General features: G+C 35.5%; 1 protein-coding gene across 3 annotated transcripts in view; it reads right to left on the bottom strand.

The window, feature by feature from the left end:
• The window catches only part of INPP4B (inositol polyphosphate-4-phosphatase type II B), an 841,422-nt gene that overhangs the window by 710,758 nt on the left and 115,118 nt on the right, over nt 1-15,546 (bottom strand). The window contains exon 1 of one of the 3 annotated variants that reach the window (XM_032246546.1): nt 845-1,078. The exons of the other annotated variants lie outside the window; for them this stretch is intronic. The gene's annotated coding sequence lies outside the window, so the exon portion shown is untranslated. Of the gene's footprint in view, nt 1-844; nt 1,079-15,546 lie in introns of those variants that run through there. 3 annotated transcript variants of the gene reach the window in all.

Genomic DNA, 15,546 nt, shown 5'->3' with positions numbered 1-15,546 from the left:
CAAGCTAAGGAATGCCAGAATCATCAGAAACTAAGAGAAAGCATTGAACAGATTCTCCTCTAGAGCCTCCAGAAAGAGCATGGCCCTGCAGACACCTTGCTCTTAGATTTCTAGCCTCCAGAAATGTGACACTAAATTTCTCTTGTTTTAAGCTACTCAATGGCAATGTGTTATGCCAGCCAAAGAACTAATAACATAATAACAACATATGTCTTCGGCCAACCAGAATCAGGCATCTACCTAGACTCTGATCATTTAGAACTTAAAAAAATCTTCTGGTTACTTTAATTGATAGTCCTCAAACTTTTTGACACCAAGACAATTTTTCTGAAGATGGGGGAGGTGGAATGGTTTCCAGATCATCAGGTATTAGATTCTCATAAGGAGCACACAACCTAGATCCCTTGCACATGCAGTTCACAAGAGGGTTCATGCTCCTCTGAGAATCTAATGCTGCAGCTGATGTGACAGAAGGTGGAGCTTCCTTGTACACCTCTATCTCTGGCTGTGAGACCCAGTTCCTAAGAGGCCACGGACAGTTATCTGTCCATGTCTTGGGGGTTGGGAACTCCTGCTAGCTCATCACATTCTCAATTTAGAAAGCAGAACACTCAGCTGCACGTGACAAACTGACTTACAGTTTTAACAATCTCCTGTAGCTAGAATCTGCTGCAAGTGGAAGCCAATAGCCGATGGAAAGGAATTTGTTGGTCCTATTTTTCCCCCATGTTCTTCTTTTCCAGCTAGTGAAACTTGGATACTCCATACTCCTCTGGAATATGGCAGTGGAGTGAAAAAGGAAAGATGGAGAAAGAAGAGGTAAAAGTAGAAGGAAAGTGCTTACTTGCTGGTCACTAAGCAAGAAGTGCTTTTGGGGCAGGCACAAAGCTGATTCTCTCCCAGCTGGAGCTTTTCCTGGTTCTTCAGTAATCCCTACCTCCAATTACGGGAGACCTTTCACCTGCATTATGTTTGATGTGGGTCATACTGTCTCACTTTTACTTACTCTAGCCACAAGCCACCAGTCAGCTGAGACCAGTTCAGTAGCTGGAAAGCCTTAAAGAAAATAACTAGGATGACATCATGACAGCTCTTTCATATTTGTGGCCCAACCTCTCTTCCAGAGGAAACTAATAAACCCTGAAAAAATGGATGAATTCCCATTCAGAATCTTTACTTTGCCCTTCCATAAGCTGCTCACTACCTCATCTTTGCTCTTTGAATTAATCAGAAACTAGTCCACTTTTTCTACTAAAACGTCAAAACTTCAAGGGACACCTTTTAAACTCTCTGGAGAGTGTCCTTGAAGCTGCTCTTTCTAGTGCTGAGGGGGAAAACACCTTACACCATCTCTCCTTGTGCATATTTCTAGAACACCCTTAGCTCACTTCATAAAATCTTCCTTTAATCTCCAGATCTCCCAACCCTTTTGGGTTAAAAATGTACGAGATATCTACCCAGTTCTTACACGCCCACTAGGAAATTTCTGCAAGGTGATCTGGTTCATAAATCACATTAGTATCTTACAGCTATTGGTTTAAGGGTCCAAAGTTTTCCTATTTTACACCCTATGATATTAGTTTTCCACAATTTGTGTCTTAAGAAACTCATGGGTGAAACAGCTAAAAATTATACAGTATGTCTTCTGGATATACTATTTTTTAAAGGTTTCCTAAGCATTCCATGCATTTTACATTGTTCTTCAATATAATCTATTACTCAGTCAAGCAGAGTGTCTAATGGCTGCCACATTGTTCTATCCCAGTTCCATTCTTCATGTCTGTTCCTTCTGCCTGTGGTTTAATTCTTACTTTTCAGCACCTTCCAAATTTACTGCCCTGCCAAAGCTTTAATGACAACTTCTCCAGAAAGTGATCTCCAGGTACTCTGGACCCTGTTGATTTTATCATTCTTCTACCTTGTACAGCAATTATAGTCAATGCCTATAACTTATATTGCCTTCTTGGGTTGTCTTGTGCTGTCTTATCTCCACAGATATATTTGAAGTTCTTCAAGGACAGTTACAACTTGTGCCTCTCACCTTTTTCCTTTTGTGCTAAACTCAACGATCAGCATATAGGAATAAAGTTTCTGTTAAGTACAGGCACAATTGCTATCTATTAAATAACTATTAATGTAGGTAGACAGACTTGACTTATGTGGTATAATATCTTTCCATGCTCTATGATAGGAATTGCATAGCAATTCCTTATTGCTGTCACACCAATTTTTTTTAATTTAATTTTACTTTAAGTTCCAGGGTATATGTGCAGGATGTGCAGGTTTGTTACATAGGTAAACGTGTGCCATGGTGGTTTGCTGCACTTATCAACCCATCACCTAGGTATTAAGCCCCACATGCATTGGCTATTTATTCTGAATGCTTTTCCTTCCCCTGACAGGCCCCAGTGTGTGTTGTTCCCCTCCCTGTGTCCATGGCCACATTAAATTTAAAGAATATTTGGACATGTCAGATAGAAAAGCAGAAAACAAAATAACATGAGAAATATGACATTATATAACAAGGATAACAAGGATGCTGTTGTTTGGAAATATAGCTAAATGCAATCCTTTTGCATTTCGCTGTCTGACCTCAGCTTTCTGTCAGGCATAGCATTTTCCTCTAAAAAGATCAGGATTGCTGCAAGATAAATAAAAGAAGAAAAAGGCAGTCTACATTTTGACATCTAGCAAGAATTCTGGATCCATATAGCAAGACAATGATCTTGAATATAAGGCTTTTCCTGCTTCCATTACAATATTAGAAGTCAGACTTAGAAAACTAGATCAAGAATTTTTGCCACGTTAAAAGAGGAGAAAACATAGGCTATGATGGAAAGAATATAAAACACTACCTAGGCTCAAGAGCATGGGCAAGAGGAAAACAGAGGAGGAGGTTAAACATGAAGTCCTCGTTTCCCTTCTCTCTAAGCGAAACTCCCAAGAAGAAAGTGGAATAAGTAATAGAAGGAATAGGGCTAGCAGATGGCTTTTCAGGAAATAGACTCAAAAGAACTTGAGAGTTTTAGGGGAAAAAAATCACTCAACACTTAACACGATGTGGGAACACTTAGGGTGCATTAGGGAAGGAAAGTGTCTGAAGAGATGAACCTGAGATATAATTGCACCATCTCCATAGCCAATACCTGGTATCCAGGAGCAATAGAAGTTCTCAAATACTCCGAGTAGGAGACAGGGGAGTACAGGTGGACTTCATCCCATCTACCACCCTTTCCCAAAATGAGGTCATGTGAGGCCCATTATCCTCATCATCACAAGACCATAAAAGAAAAAGCAGAAGAAAAGGAAAAATGTCTGAAGCACAATCATGTAGCAAAAAGTTATCTCAGTCATCCATCCCAGATAAAAAAGAACTTAAATGTATGTAGTACAGTATCATTATTTTACAGATATAGAAAGTAAAGACCAGATGGCAGACTTATTTACTGAAGTTATGGTTAGGAAGGCTGAGAAGAGGCAATGGTTCCAGTTTTTCTAGCATCTACTCAAATGCTGATGACTATCCCACACTCGCATCTACAGTCCAACTTTTCTTTTCACTATAATATTATTCAATTAATACTAAAAAATAAAAATTCCAATTTTATTTTCAATAGAAATATCAGTGAAAATAATTTTAATTCATTTTAATAAATGATGAAATACGCTTAAAGTGAAAATAATGTTTTTAAAGAGTCCATAGAAAACTATTAGATTTAATTAGTAAATTTAGCAATGTTACTGAATTCAGAGTCCTTGCACATAAATTATGCTACCATACAATAATGAACAAATAAAAGGAACTGTAGCATTTAAAATAGAATTAAAAATATCAAATACTCAGAATAAATCTAACAAAAGATATTCATGATATCTACACCAAAAATCTACAAAATGTTATTAGAAAAAATAAAGCAGACAAAAATAAATGGCGAGAAATTCATCATGCTCATATATTGGAAGACTCAATATTATAAGGATGTCGATTCTCAAATTAATCTGTATATTCATATTAATCACAACCAAAATCCCAGTAGTCTTTTTTTAATATAAAAATTAACAATCTAACATTTGTACAGAAATGTGAAGGGCCAAGATTAGCCAAGGAAGACAAAACTAGAATTCTGAAATCACCAAATATCAAAACTTATAAAGCTTTTGTAATTAACAAAGTGAGTAACTGGTACAAAACAGATAAATAAATATATAAAACAAAAGAGAAAGTCCAGAAAGAAACTCACACAAGGTATAACAACAAATTACATATGTAAATTATGGCAAGTTTGACAACGTAGAACAGTAGAGAAGGGGCAATTTCTTTACTAAATGGTGCTGAATGAATTATATGCCCATTTGTGGGGAAAAAGTGAATCCTGACTCCTACATATAAAAAATTCAGTTCCAGAAGGTTGTGCATGTACAGGTTCAAGACAAAACAATAAAGCTTTTAGAAGAAAATATCTTTCCCTTTGGGGCAGTCATTTCTTAAACAGCATATAAGTGGTAACCAGCAATGGAAAACATTATAAATTTGACTGCATATAAATTAAAAACTTCTGCTTGTCAAAAGATGCCTAGCAGAAGATGAAATGACAAGCCATGAAGTATAAAAAGAAACTTGCAATACTCAAAATATATCCACTAAACCTCTACAAATCAATAAGAAAATGACAGATGACTCGTTAGAAAAATGGGCAAAAGTCATAAACAGAAACTTCACAAAAGGGATTCAAATTTTCAATAAACATCCTAAAAATCCCTCACCTTTTATTAGTCTTTTGCAATGCAAACTAAAATTACAATGAGATACCACTGCATACAGACAAATGAGGCCTAATTAAAAATATATATATATAATAGCAAGAGTTAGCAAGAATGTGGAACAGTGGCACTGTCATACCCTCCTGGTGGGGGTACAAATTCATGTAATTATTTTGGAATAGAGTTTGGTAGTATCTCTCCTTTGGAAGTATCTCACTTTATGGTTGTGAAATTCCACTATGAAAGTTTTCAGAAATTATGTACATGAATATTCTTAGCAGTACTATTCACAATAAGAATAAACTAGAAATAACCCAAATTTCCATAAATAGTAAAGCTGATTAATAAAGATATATTCATACAATGAAATGCTATGCATTAATGCAAATGAAAAAACCCTGATTACATGAACATGAATGAATATCACAAACCATGTTAAAAGAAAGAAGTTATATGGAAAACGTATGTACTACAGGAAAACATTGTTATGGACTCCATCCCCCCATAATTCATATGGTGAAGCTCAGACTGTATTTGGCAATAGGGCCTCTAAGGAGTTAATGAAGGTTAAATTAGGTCTTTAGAGTGGTGCTCTAATCTAATACAGCTGGTGTCCTTGTAAGACAAGAGTAAGACACCAGGGATGCATGAGGACAGACTGTGAGAGCACACAGAAGATGCTGTCTGCAAGTCAAGGAAGGAGGCCTTGGGAGAAATCAACCCTGCTGGAACCTTATCCTTTGACTTCCCGCCTCCAGAATCGTGAAAAAACAAATTTTTGTTTCTTAAGCCACCCAATCTACGGTATTTTATTATGACAGCCCTGAAAAAGTGATACACATTTATGTAAAAGTGAGAGAAAAAGCCCTGTAGGGGATACGGTACCTGAAAGAGGACATGAGGAGAGGCTCTGGGGTGCGGAAGATGTTGTTTCTTGATCTAGCTGCTGGATCTTCAGGTATATTCCTCTTGCAAAAAAGTGTATTGAGTTGTACACTTAAGACTTGTTCACTTTTCCATATGCATGTTGTCCTTCCTTTTCAAGTGACACTAGGATTCAAATTCATCTGTCTATGGCCCTTAAAAAGTAGGCACTATTAGATTATTATTACTATTATTTAAGTTGGAGCTTCATTCTTGTTGCCCAGGCTGAAGGGCAACGACGCCATCTCAGTTCACTGCAACCTCTGCCTCCCAGGTTTAAATGATTCTCCTGCCTCCGCCTCCCACGTAGCCAGGGTTACAGGGCATGCGCCACCATGCCCAGCTAATTTGGTATTTTTAAAGAGATAGGGTTTAACCATGTCGGTAAGGCTGGTCTCAAACTCCTGACCTCAGGTGATCTGCCCACCTGGACCTCCCAAAGTGCTGGGATTACACACATGAGCCACCATGCCGGTTGATTTTTAAAATAATTCCTGATTTTAAAGACAGACCAGAAGAAATAAAAGCGCAGATTTCAATTTGCAGGTATTCTTCATTAGCACTGCTGCTAATTATCCAATTAGTGATAATTGGAGAACCGACCTTTCAGGGCTACACCTGAAGACAGAACATCAGACTTTCCCTACAATACATTTTGTTTTAAATATTTTTGGCTTAGATTTCTCCTCAGATTATTTAATCATTTTTTGTGTATGGTTAATTTAGCACAGAATATATGGCTATTCAATTTTAAAGCGTATTTGTATACTTAACAGTCATATGTTTGAGAAATTCTTATTGGGCAACTTTAGCCAGGAAACACCCAGAGTCAGACTTTCAGTACTATGCCTGACCTCTGAAATTATTTCCTTTTGTAAACACTGAATATTCTGACAGTTGGATTCCTATCTAAATTTCTCTTGCCTATTAAGTTTATGAAACATTTATTTTTTAAGAAAAGAAAAACACAAGTAAAGCAAATGTTTATAATTGTAGGTTTTTAGAATTGTCTTCATTTAAACTTTGGAAATAAAATATAAATATAAAAAGAAATATAATAAACACTTCTTTGTTTCTGTCTACAAGCAATAAGATAGAAAAACTTTTTCTTTAGTGAATTATAATTATACCTAAATCAATCATCAATAATGAACAACTACAAAGGTAATAATCAAGGCCCGGGTGTTAAAAATATATGCTGAATCCAGGCCAGAAGAAAGGAAGAAGTAAAATAAGTAACAAAGCTAAATCCCATGTTTAAAGCATATGGAGAAGCTGAATCCTAAGAATAATTCAATTCTAGCCTTACATTTTAAATTTTGATAATCAGATTTTTATTTAGTTGATGACAACATCTTTCTTAAATGATACACTCTAATGTCAATGATAATTTCATTTTTTAGTCATAATTTTTTACTCACTATTGTTTATTTCAATAAATAACCCCATTTTTCTCACATAGGGAATTTAGCAGCAACATGGACTCAAGAAACCTTCTATTTGTTTGTTTGTTTATTTATCCATTTTTTGAGACTGAGTTTTGCTCTGTCCCCCAGGCTAGAGTGCAGTGGCACGATCTCGGCTCACTGCAACCTCCATCTCCCAGGTTCAAGTGATTCTCCTGCCTCAGCCTCCCAAGTAGCTGGGATTACAGGCTCCTGCCACCATGCCTGGCTAATTTTTTTAGATTTAGTAGAGATGGGATTTTGCCATCCTGACCTCAGGTGATCCACCCACCTTGGCCAAAATGCTGGGATTACGGTGTGAGTTACCATGCCCAGCCAGCTCTATCTTTGAGAACTATCCTTTAAATCTGTTAGACTTATGTTTTTAGAAGGAACTTACTATTATTATTGGAATAATAAAAATAAACATTCATTACTGCCAAATATAAGCCAGGCATTGCTCTCAGTTGCTGTCTTGCATGTTAAATACTCATAACAACCTTCTTGGCTGGTTACACTATTAGCCTCATTTCATAGATGAGGAAGCTGAAGAACAGTTTGGTTACCATGTTACCAGAGCCACAGCCATCAAGCAAAGATAAGATTTGAAGGCAGGGAGCTGGCACCAATCCTGATCCTTTGACTTCTCAGCTGAGTTAATGTGCCTCTGTTCTTTCCATGTGTGCACCATGTAGTCTAATACAAATTCTGTCCTTATGTCTTATTGAGGGAATGTGTTCTCTTTCCGAGTCCAGGACAGGCGTAGTTTTAAGAGCAAGAATTTCCCAGCGCCATGCCCCCTCTCCCATCTCTCTCCATCCAGGAGATTTAACGGTTTATGTTTGAATTTCAATGGGCACGGGAAGAAACTAAAAGTCAATCACTCCAGCAGAAGTTCTAAGGAAATCCTTTCATTGGCCCAGGGTCTTGGAGAAGGTGGGGGTTCCTCCCAGGATAAAAGTCCGTGTCCACACACCGGGCAGGATTTCCCCTCTGGAATCCCCTTCCACACTCTTCGTGGAAGTCTTTCTCTTCTTCTCCTTTCCTTCTCCTTTCTCTACCTAAATAAAATCACCTTTCTGCAACCCTTCTTGAGTCCGATATTTACTTTTACAAGCATATCTCATCACTTATCTTTTAAGAGATAGAAGGCCAAGAACCCACAACATTTTCTCAGGGGAGCTGTGCCTCACCAGCACCCAAGAAAAAACCCTGATTACATAATTATTGGAATAATATAGTTACTTTTTATTGTGAAGTTTCTCACTTTACTTTAAATGTATGTTCCCCCCACCACATATTCTGTTTTTTGTATGTCTTTGCTATTTTCTATATTTTCATCCATTCATTAGAATTCTAAACATACCGTATCTTGAATTTATAGTTATCGCCTAAGAGCTTAAAGAAATTTATGTATATTATTACATGCATTGCAACAACCCCCCCCACACACACACACATACATCCACCACTATTCTCTGAATTGCATTTTATGTATTTTATTACATATTTTCTTATATTCTATCTCATACCATTGCCAAAGTGAAATTCCAAGAGTCTAGACCCCTATACTCAAACAGGAATTCCTAAATTGGCAGCATCACCATCCCCTGGAGTTTGTTAGAACTACAGAATTCCAGGCTCCACCTCAGACCAGCTGAATCAAATTCTTCATTTCAACAAGAACCCCAGATAATTGGAAGGTGTATTAAAGTTTAAGAAATCTGCTTTAGATGATATAGTCCTCTAAACTGGGGCTTTCTTAATTCTTACTTCAACTAATTTATTTCCCTAATTTTTATGAAACTTATTCTTATAATTTTTTTTTTACCACTAAGTGTTCTAGTCTGTTATACTTAATAGTATGGAGTGCTTCACTCTCTTATCAGCTTTCCTGCCTGGAATATTATTTAATTTTCATAAGTTAATTATCAAGGCCTTCAAACAAAAGCTTCTCTTTTTATAAACATATTAGATTCCAAGGACTGTCTGCAACACTAGTTGTTTCAAAGGTTCTGTATTCTGCACCTGTCTACAAATGCTGTCAGTTGGAAATAATAGGCAGAACTGACATATTTTAGGTCTGGCGTGTAGCCTTGTAAATGTCTATGAGGATTTCTAAGTTAAAAGATCAATAGTAGAGGACTACTATTTTCTCAAAATCCTCTGTGATTTTATACTATCTGCTGTATTCACAATGCTCATCTTAAGTCTTTTGTAGATTCTTCTCAGGTTTTCTTAATTATCAGGTACTCACTTATAAGTTGCCCTAGGGATTTCTTCCTTTTTGTATAAGCTGTCCTGAAGAAGTTCCAGAAAGATGACTTAGTAACACAGGATTCTTGCTTCTGGCTAAAACAATCACCATCAACAATATCCAGAACCAAATATAATAACAAAATAAAACCCTCAAACAAAGAGAAATATCCTCTTTAAACCACCAAATAAACTTCAAAACCAGTAAATTAATGCAAAAGAAAATCAATCTTGTTTCAGTTTTTAAATTAAGCCAAAATTCTGTGTTGGTAAGTGATTTTCACTCTTTTAATGAAATTCTAGTACCCATATCTTGATAGAAATTATGAAATATCCTTATCACTTTATCTTTTTGCATTGGTTCTTGAACGATTTTCCAATATATGAGCTAAGTAAGATAAGAATATTAATTTACTTGAGCATATGGTATCAAGGAAAGTAATTGTTTAGAATTTGTCCAATAGGAAAATAAGAAATGTTTGCTTATAGAATGGGCATTAGGTGGTAATGAGTTAATTTTGTCAGATGTGATAACCATATTGAAGTTAAGTAAAATGAATATGTTTATCTCTTAGGGATTTATATTGAAGTAAATTAGACTGAAATATCAAGAAAAATTGTCAATGTAATATAGTGGTATACACACACCACAGCACCACCACAAAAAGTGAGAAGACAGAAGCACCACACACATCCCCCAAAAACAGAAAAAAAAAAAAATTAAGAGCCTAGAAAAGACATCAATAATAGAGAAACTTTAGCATCAGTGCAGGAGGCTCAAAAACTCATTGCCTTATTAGATTAAAAGCAATGAAAGAAAAAATAATATGTTATTTTAAGTATTCACAATGTAACTGAAATAATACATTATATTTAAGAAACGCTACAAGTACCTTTGTTGACCCTTTGCTCAAACTAATCACTATGGTATTTCTTTTACATATATATTATTGCTCTTAATCTTCACAATAACTACTCAAAAGAGACATGAAGAACACTTTTCTCATTTTCATAACATTTCTGGTTTGACCCAAAGAGAAGAGAAGTTTTACTTGTAGTTAGTTTCTGTGCATAACACCCAAAAGCAAGTATAAAACATAGTATCCAAATGTAGATGTGCAAAAGAATTAACATTTTAAAAATCAGATAAAATTAACTCTCATTCTTTGCCTCCATTTTTGTAGTATTCAACAACTTTGATGGAGAACATAAACAACAGAGATAATTCAACAGAAAAATTTTGCAATGTTGAAAGTACATAAGCACAGAAAACCCAAAAAATCTAAATTGAAAAAACAATCTAAGCAAATGGAATTATAGTTGAATAACTCCATATTCCACTATCAAAATATAATAGAAAAAGGAGACAAAAATAAAACTAAATTGTGCTCAATAAGTGGATTTATGCTTCTGGCAATATAGATACTAATAATTCTAAAAAGCTCTTCTGCTTCATAACATTTAGAAATGCTTAATAAAATGCGTCATACTTTAAAATGCACTCTTGAACTCACAAAATGTAAAGGTGATCTTACAAGGGCAAAATGAAGACAGAGTTGAAATGATGGTTAACATCCTAGTGCAAAAATTACGGATACATTGGTGGTGTTTACTAATACTAGGATCTTGGAACCTTAGATTTTAATAGGCTCATAGGGAATAGTGGAGAAGATTTCCTATGAGGAAATGGCTTTCAGGAGCTTGGATGAGCTGTTGGAGTTTAGAACATTCAAAAGTCCAAAAGAGTGGACAATAAAAAAAACAATGCCTTCTAACGGGGTTTGTAAATGATAAGGGAAATATTTGTGACATTCCTGGCTTGGAGTAGCAAAAAACGAATTCTTCTAAAAATGTATAATCCACAATCCTTCCCTCATGGCTTTTGGACTTTGTTTTCTACTGTTTATAAGTCCTGAAAATCTTCCAGAAGACAGATTAACTTAAAGAGCAAATTAAATCCTCTTCAAAGGAATATAACCTCATCTCAGACTCCTCAGAACTCCCAGAATTTTAAATAAACTTATAATAAGTTCACAATCCAAAATTATACAACCTACCAAAAAGTAAGCCTTTATAAAGGAAAGTTCAAAGAAGCTACAAACAGTAGAATATGATGTCCAAGGAATTCAGATTTTGTACAATCAGATACACAGAATAAAGTTATTGTGTTAAAAATCCCTAAGAGAATAAAAAAGGGAATGCATTAGGCCATTCTTGTATTGTTAAACCTGAATACCTGAGAGTGGGTAATTTATACAGAAAAGAGATTTAATTGGCTCACAGTTCTGCAGGCTATATAAGCATGGTACCAATATCTGGTTGGCTACTGATGAGGACAGCATTAAGCTTACAAACATGGTGGAAGGTGAAGTGGGAGTAGACACATTGCATAGCAAGGGCAGGAGTAGGAGAGAGAGGTAGAGGAGCCAGACCCTTTTAAACACCAAATCTGTGAAACTAACTGAGCTAAAACTTACTCATTACCAAGGGGATAGTGCTAAGCCATTCATGAGATACCTGCCCCCATGATCCACTACCTCACACCAGGCCCCATCTCCAACATTAGAGATTACATTTCAACATGACATTTGGAGGGAGCACACATCCAAACCATTTATAGAAACCAAAGACAAAACAAAGAAACAATAGGATACAAAATCCAATTCAAATTTTAAAAGACTGAAAGTAACTTCTACAAATTAAAAATTAAATAAATTACAATCACATGGATTCATTGAAGAACATTAGGTGCAACTTCAGAGAGGAAGTTAATAAGCTGAGAAATACACTTGAATAATTACGTAAAATAAAACAAAGACAGAAAAAATGATAAAACCTATGCAAGGTGGAAGAGAAAATAGAGATTTTAACATGTGATCAATCAAATTCCCTGAAGAAGAGAGGATAAGAGACCAGGACCAGGCCCACATCAAGGCAAGGGAATAGGGCAAAAAGTTTAAAGACGCAGTTACTCTTAACTTTTGTTATCTAGAAAAGACAATACCAAAAAAGAAGTTTCAATCTTCCATAATTAAATCTTCAGGTTCAGGAAACAAAATGTTTTCCAAGCAGAATAAATAAAAACAAATTTACAGCAAGACACTAGTAAAACAGTAGAATGCCAAGGACAAAGAGATCTTCTTACAGCCTGAAATAACAGATTGACTCTTGGTATCCTGTTCAGATTTCCTTCACCAACACAGTAGACCCACACTCACTCTCCTATTGATCAGTGTCCTCATATCACTGGAAATGTCTCAAAAGCTTTCATACTCCCTCTAGGGACAGCCCACAGCCAAAGCGTTACTTATAAACGGATACCAAAGGCCAGTAATGTAGCATGAATGGGGGACATTTTTGTAGTACCCTCAGATTGCAGAGCTGCTTGTGGGACTAGGCTGATGTTCTGCTCAGTTGCATCTTTAACTTACTAATTTTCCTGCTCTATCTTGTTTTTTTACTTTTATTTTTCTGATTCCAACTAACAAAACTGAGAATCTCCATCTTGGGTTTTACTCTAGTAAGTGCAAACTAAGACAATTACCAACAAACAAATCACAAATATATCATCCATTAATAGATTTTCAAAGCAATAACAGATGTCAGAAGGCTATAGAAAAATATAGTCTTAGTACTGAGAAAAAAAAAATGTCAGTTAAGACTCTATTCCCAAGCTATAATTTGAGGACAAAAATGAAGTAAATATATATTCAGATAAATCAAAACAAAGTTTACAAACAAATGACCCATGACAAAGGAAATTTTAAAGACAGATTTTAGGGCAAAAAGAAAAGAATCTCAGATAAATATGAGATACAAGAAGAACTGGAAAAAAATGGTGAATAGGTAGGTAAACTTAACAATAACTATTTAAAGTAATAATGTTTAATTCAATAAATAAAAAAAATGTAGAGCTCAATAATTGTACCAAAAAAGAGGGAGATGATAAAATTTCACTTATAATATCTTGCAACGCTGAGGAGGAGACAAGAGAGATGAATTAATTTTAGATTGTAATTATACAAGTAATTATTCTAAGGCTAATTTCTATAAAATATCATTCAAGTATATTAACTTCAAACCAGCAAAGTGAACAGAAGCAAATAGAAAACCTCAATCAGAAAGAAGGCATGAGGAGTTTCTGTTTCTAGCTACAATGAAGTAACTTGTCCTGGATTAGTCCATTCTGTACAAACAACCATAAAGTGGACAAAATATATTACTAAAATATTTTCAAGCATTGTACAACATGCAACACAAAACTGTACTTTATGAGTGACAGGAAAGCTTCACAATAGTCCCAGCTATCTCCTTAGTGATAATTTTCCAAATTCAGCAAAGTTAGTTGGAATCCAAGCAAATCACCAGGGCCTGCAGCTCTTAGAAGGGGGAGATTAGAGTTCAAGGAAGCTGAAGTGAATGGAATGGGCAAGACAAGAAGCCAGAAAGGAAGTAGCTGTTCAGAAGGGAGGTTTCAGATATCTGAGCAGAATTCCCTATGAGTTCTTGGTCAGGGATTAAGCTACACATGTGCAGGGTAAGAATACATGAGGCATTTTAGAGAGTTACTGCTACTGATTGAGAATGCATGAGAGATGTTAGGGAAATTAGAGATCAAGCAGTGACAGTGGATATTGAAGTTCACATCACCCAGAGTGGAGATATCTCATTAATGCAGTCTAATACCCCAGGCAGCCAGTTGAGAAATTGGCTATTTTATGAGTCATGCTTTTTGTGAGTGGAGATAATGAGCTAAAGTAAGGTATGTTTCAGATTCACCCTAACAAAGATTAAAACTAAATCTGGACAAGATCTATAGGAGACATAGATTTCAGAGATTAAGTGAAACAGAGTGGCTTTTGACACATGTAAGGTTTTCCAAAGGTCTTCCCTAACAAAATGTAAGCCCTGGGATATATGAGTTCAAGGTGATCATCTAGTAATGTTTTTACCATGTCCAGTATATAACTAGGTACTTATATTAATAGATTACTAGATAGACAAAAAAAGTGACACATAGTAAAAAATAAGCCATCAAAAGAAACTGACCCAGAGATGGCATGGGTCTTGCATTTAGCAGATGATGACATTAAATCAGCTATTAATATATATTCAAAAAAACAAAGAAAATGTGTTCAGAGAATTAAAGGAAAATATTGCCTTAATGAAAGAACAGATGGTGACTCTCAGAAAAGAAATGAAATCTATTTTAAAAGGCAACTAGAAATTTTATAACTGAAAAGAACAATAAATGAAATGTAAAATTTACTAGATGTGTTTAATAGCAGGCCAGAAATGGTAGAAGATTCAATGAGATGAAAGAGAAATCAGTTGAAGCTCTGCAATCTGAAGGACAAAGGTACAAATATTTTCGTTTAATGAACAGAATCCTAGGATCATGGAAGACAATATCCAATAACAAACATAAGAATAATAGCAGTCCTAGGAAGAAAAAAAATAGAATATAAAGTATTTAAAGAAATCATGACTGAAAATATGCTAAACTTGATGGGAAAAAATCAACTTACAGGATTCAGAATCTGAAAAAATCCTAGAAAAGAATCAAATCTAGAACTAGAAATGCCATTTGACCCAGCAATCCCATTATTGTGTATATAACCAAAAGATTATAAATCATTCTATTATAAAGACACATGTACCTGTATGTTTATTACAGTACTATTCACAATATCAAAGACTTGGAACCAACCCAAATTCCCATCAATAATAGACTGGATAAAGAACATGGGACACATATATAGTGTGGAATACTATGCAGCCATAAAAAAGGATGAGTTCATGTCCTTTGCAGGGACATGGATGAAGCTGGAAACCATCATTCTCAGCAAACTAACACAAGAACAGAAAGCCAAACACCACATGTTCTCACTCATAAGTGGGAGTTGAACAAGGAGAACACATGGACATAGGGATGAAAATATCACACACTGGGGCCTGTTGGTGGGTGGGGGGGTCCAGGGAAGGGATAACATTAGGAGAAATACCTAATGTAGATAAAGGGTTCATGGGTGCAGCAAACCACCATGGCATGTGTGTATACGTATGTAACAAACCAGTGCATTCTGCACATGTATACCAGAACTTAAAGTATTTAAATATATATATATATATACACACACACACACACACACACACACAC

Source organism: Sapajus apella, unplaced genomic scaffold (genome assembly GCF_009761245.1).
Source record: "Sapajus apella isolate SASKATOON/1434 unplaced genomic scaffold, GSC_monkey_1.0 scaffold61, whole genome shotgun sequence".
In the NCBI taxonomy this organism is placed as follows: Eukaryota; Metazoa; Chordata; class Mammalia; order Primates; family Cebidae; genus Sapajus; species Sapajus apella.
The sequence above is the reverse complement of the archived record's forward strand: the minus strand, read 5'-3'. Positions and strand labels throughout refer to the sequence as shown.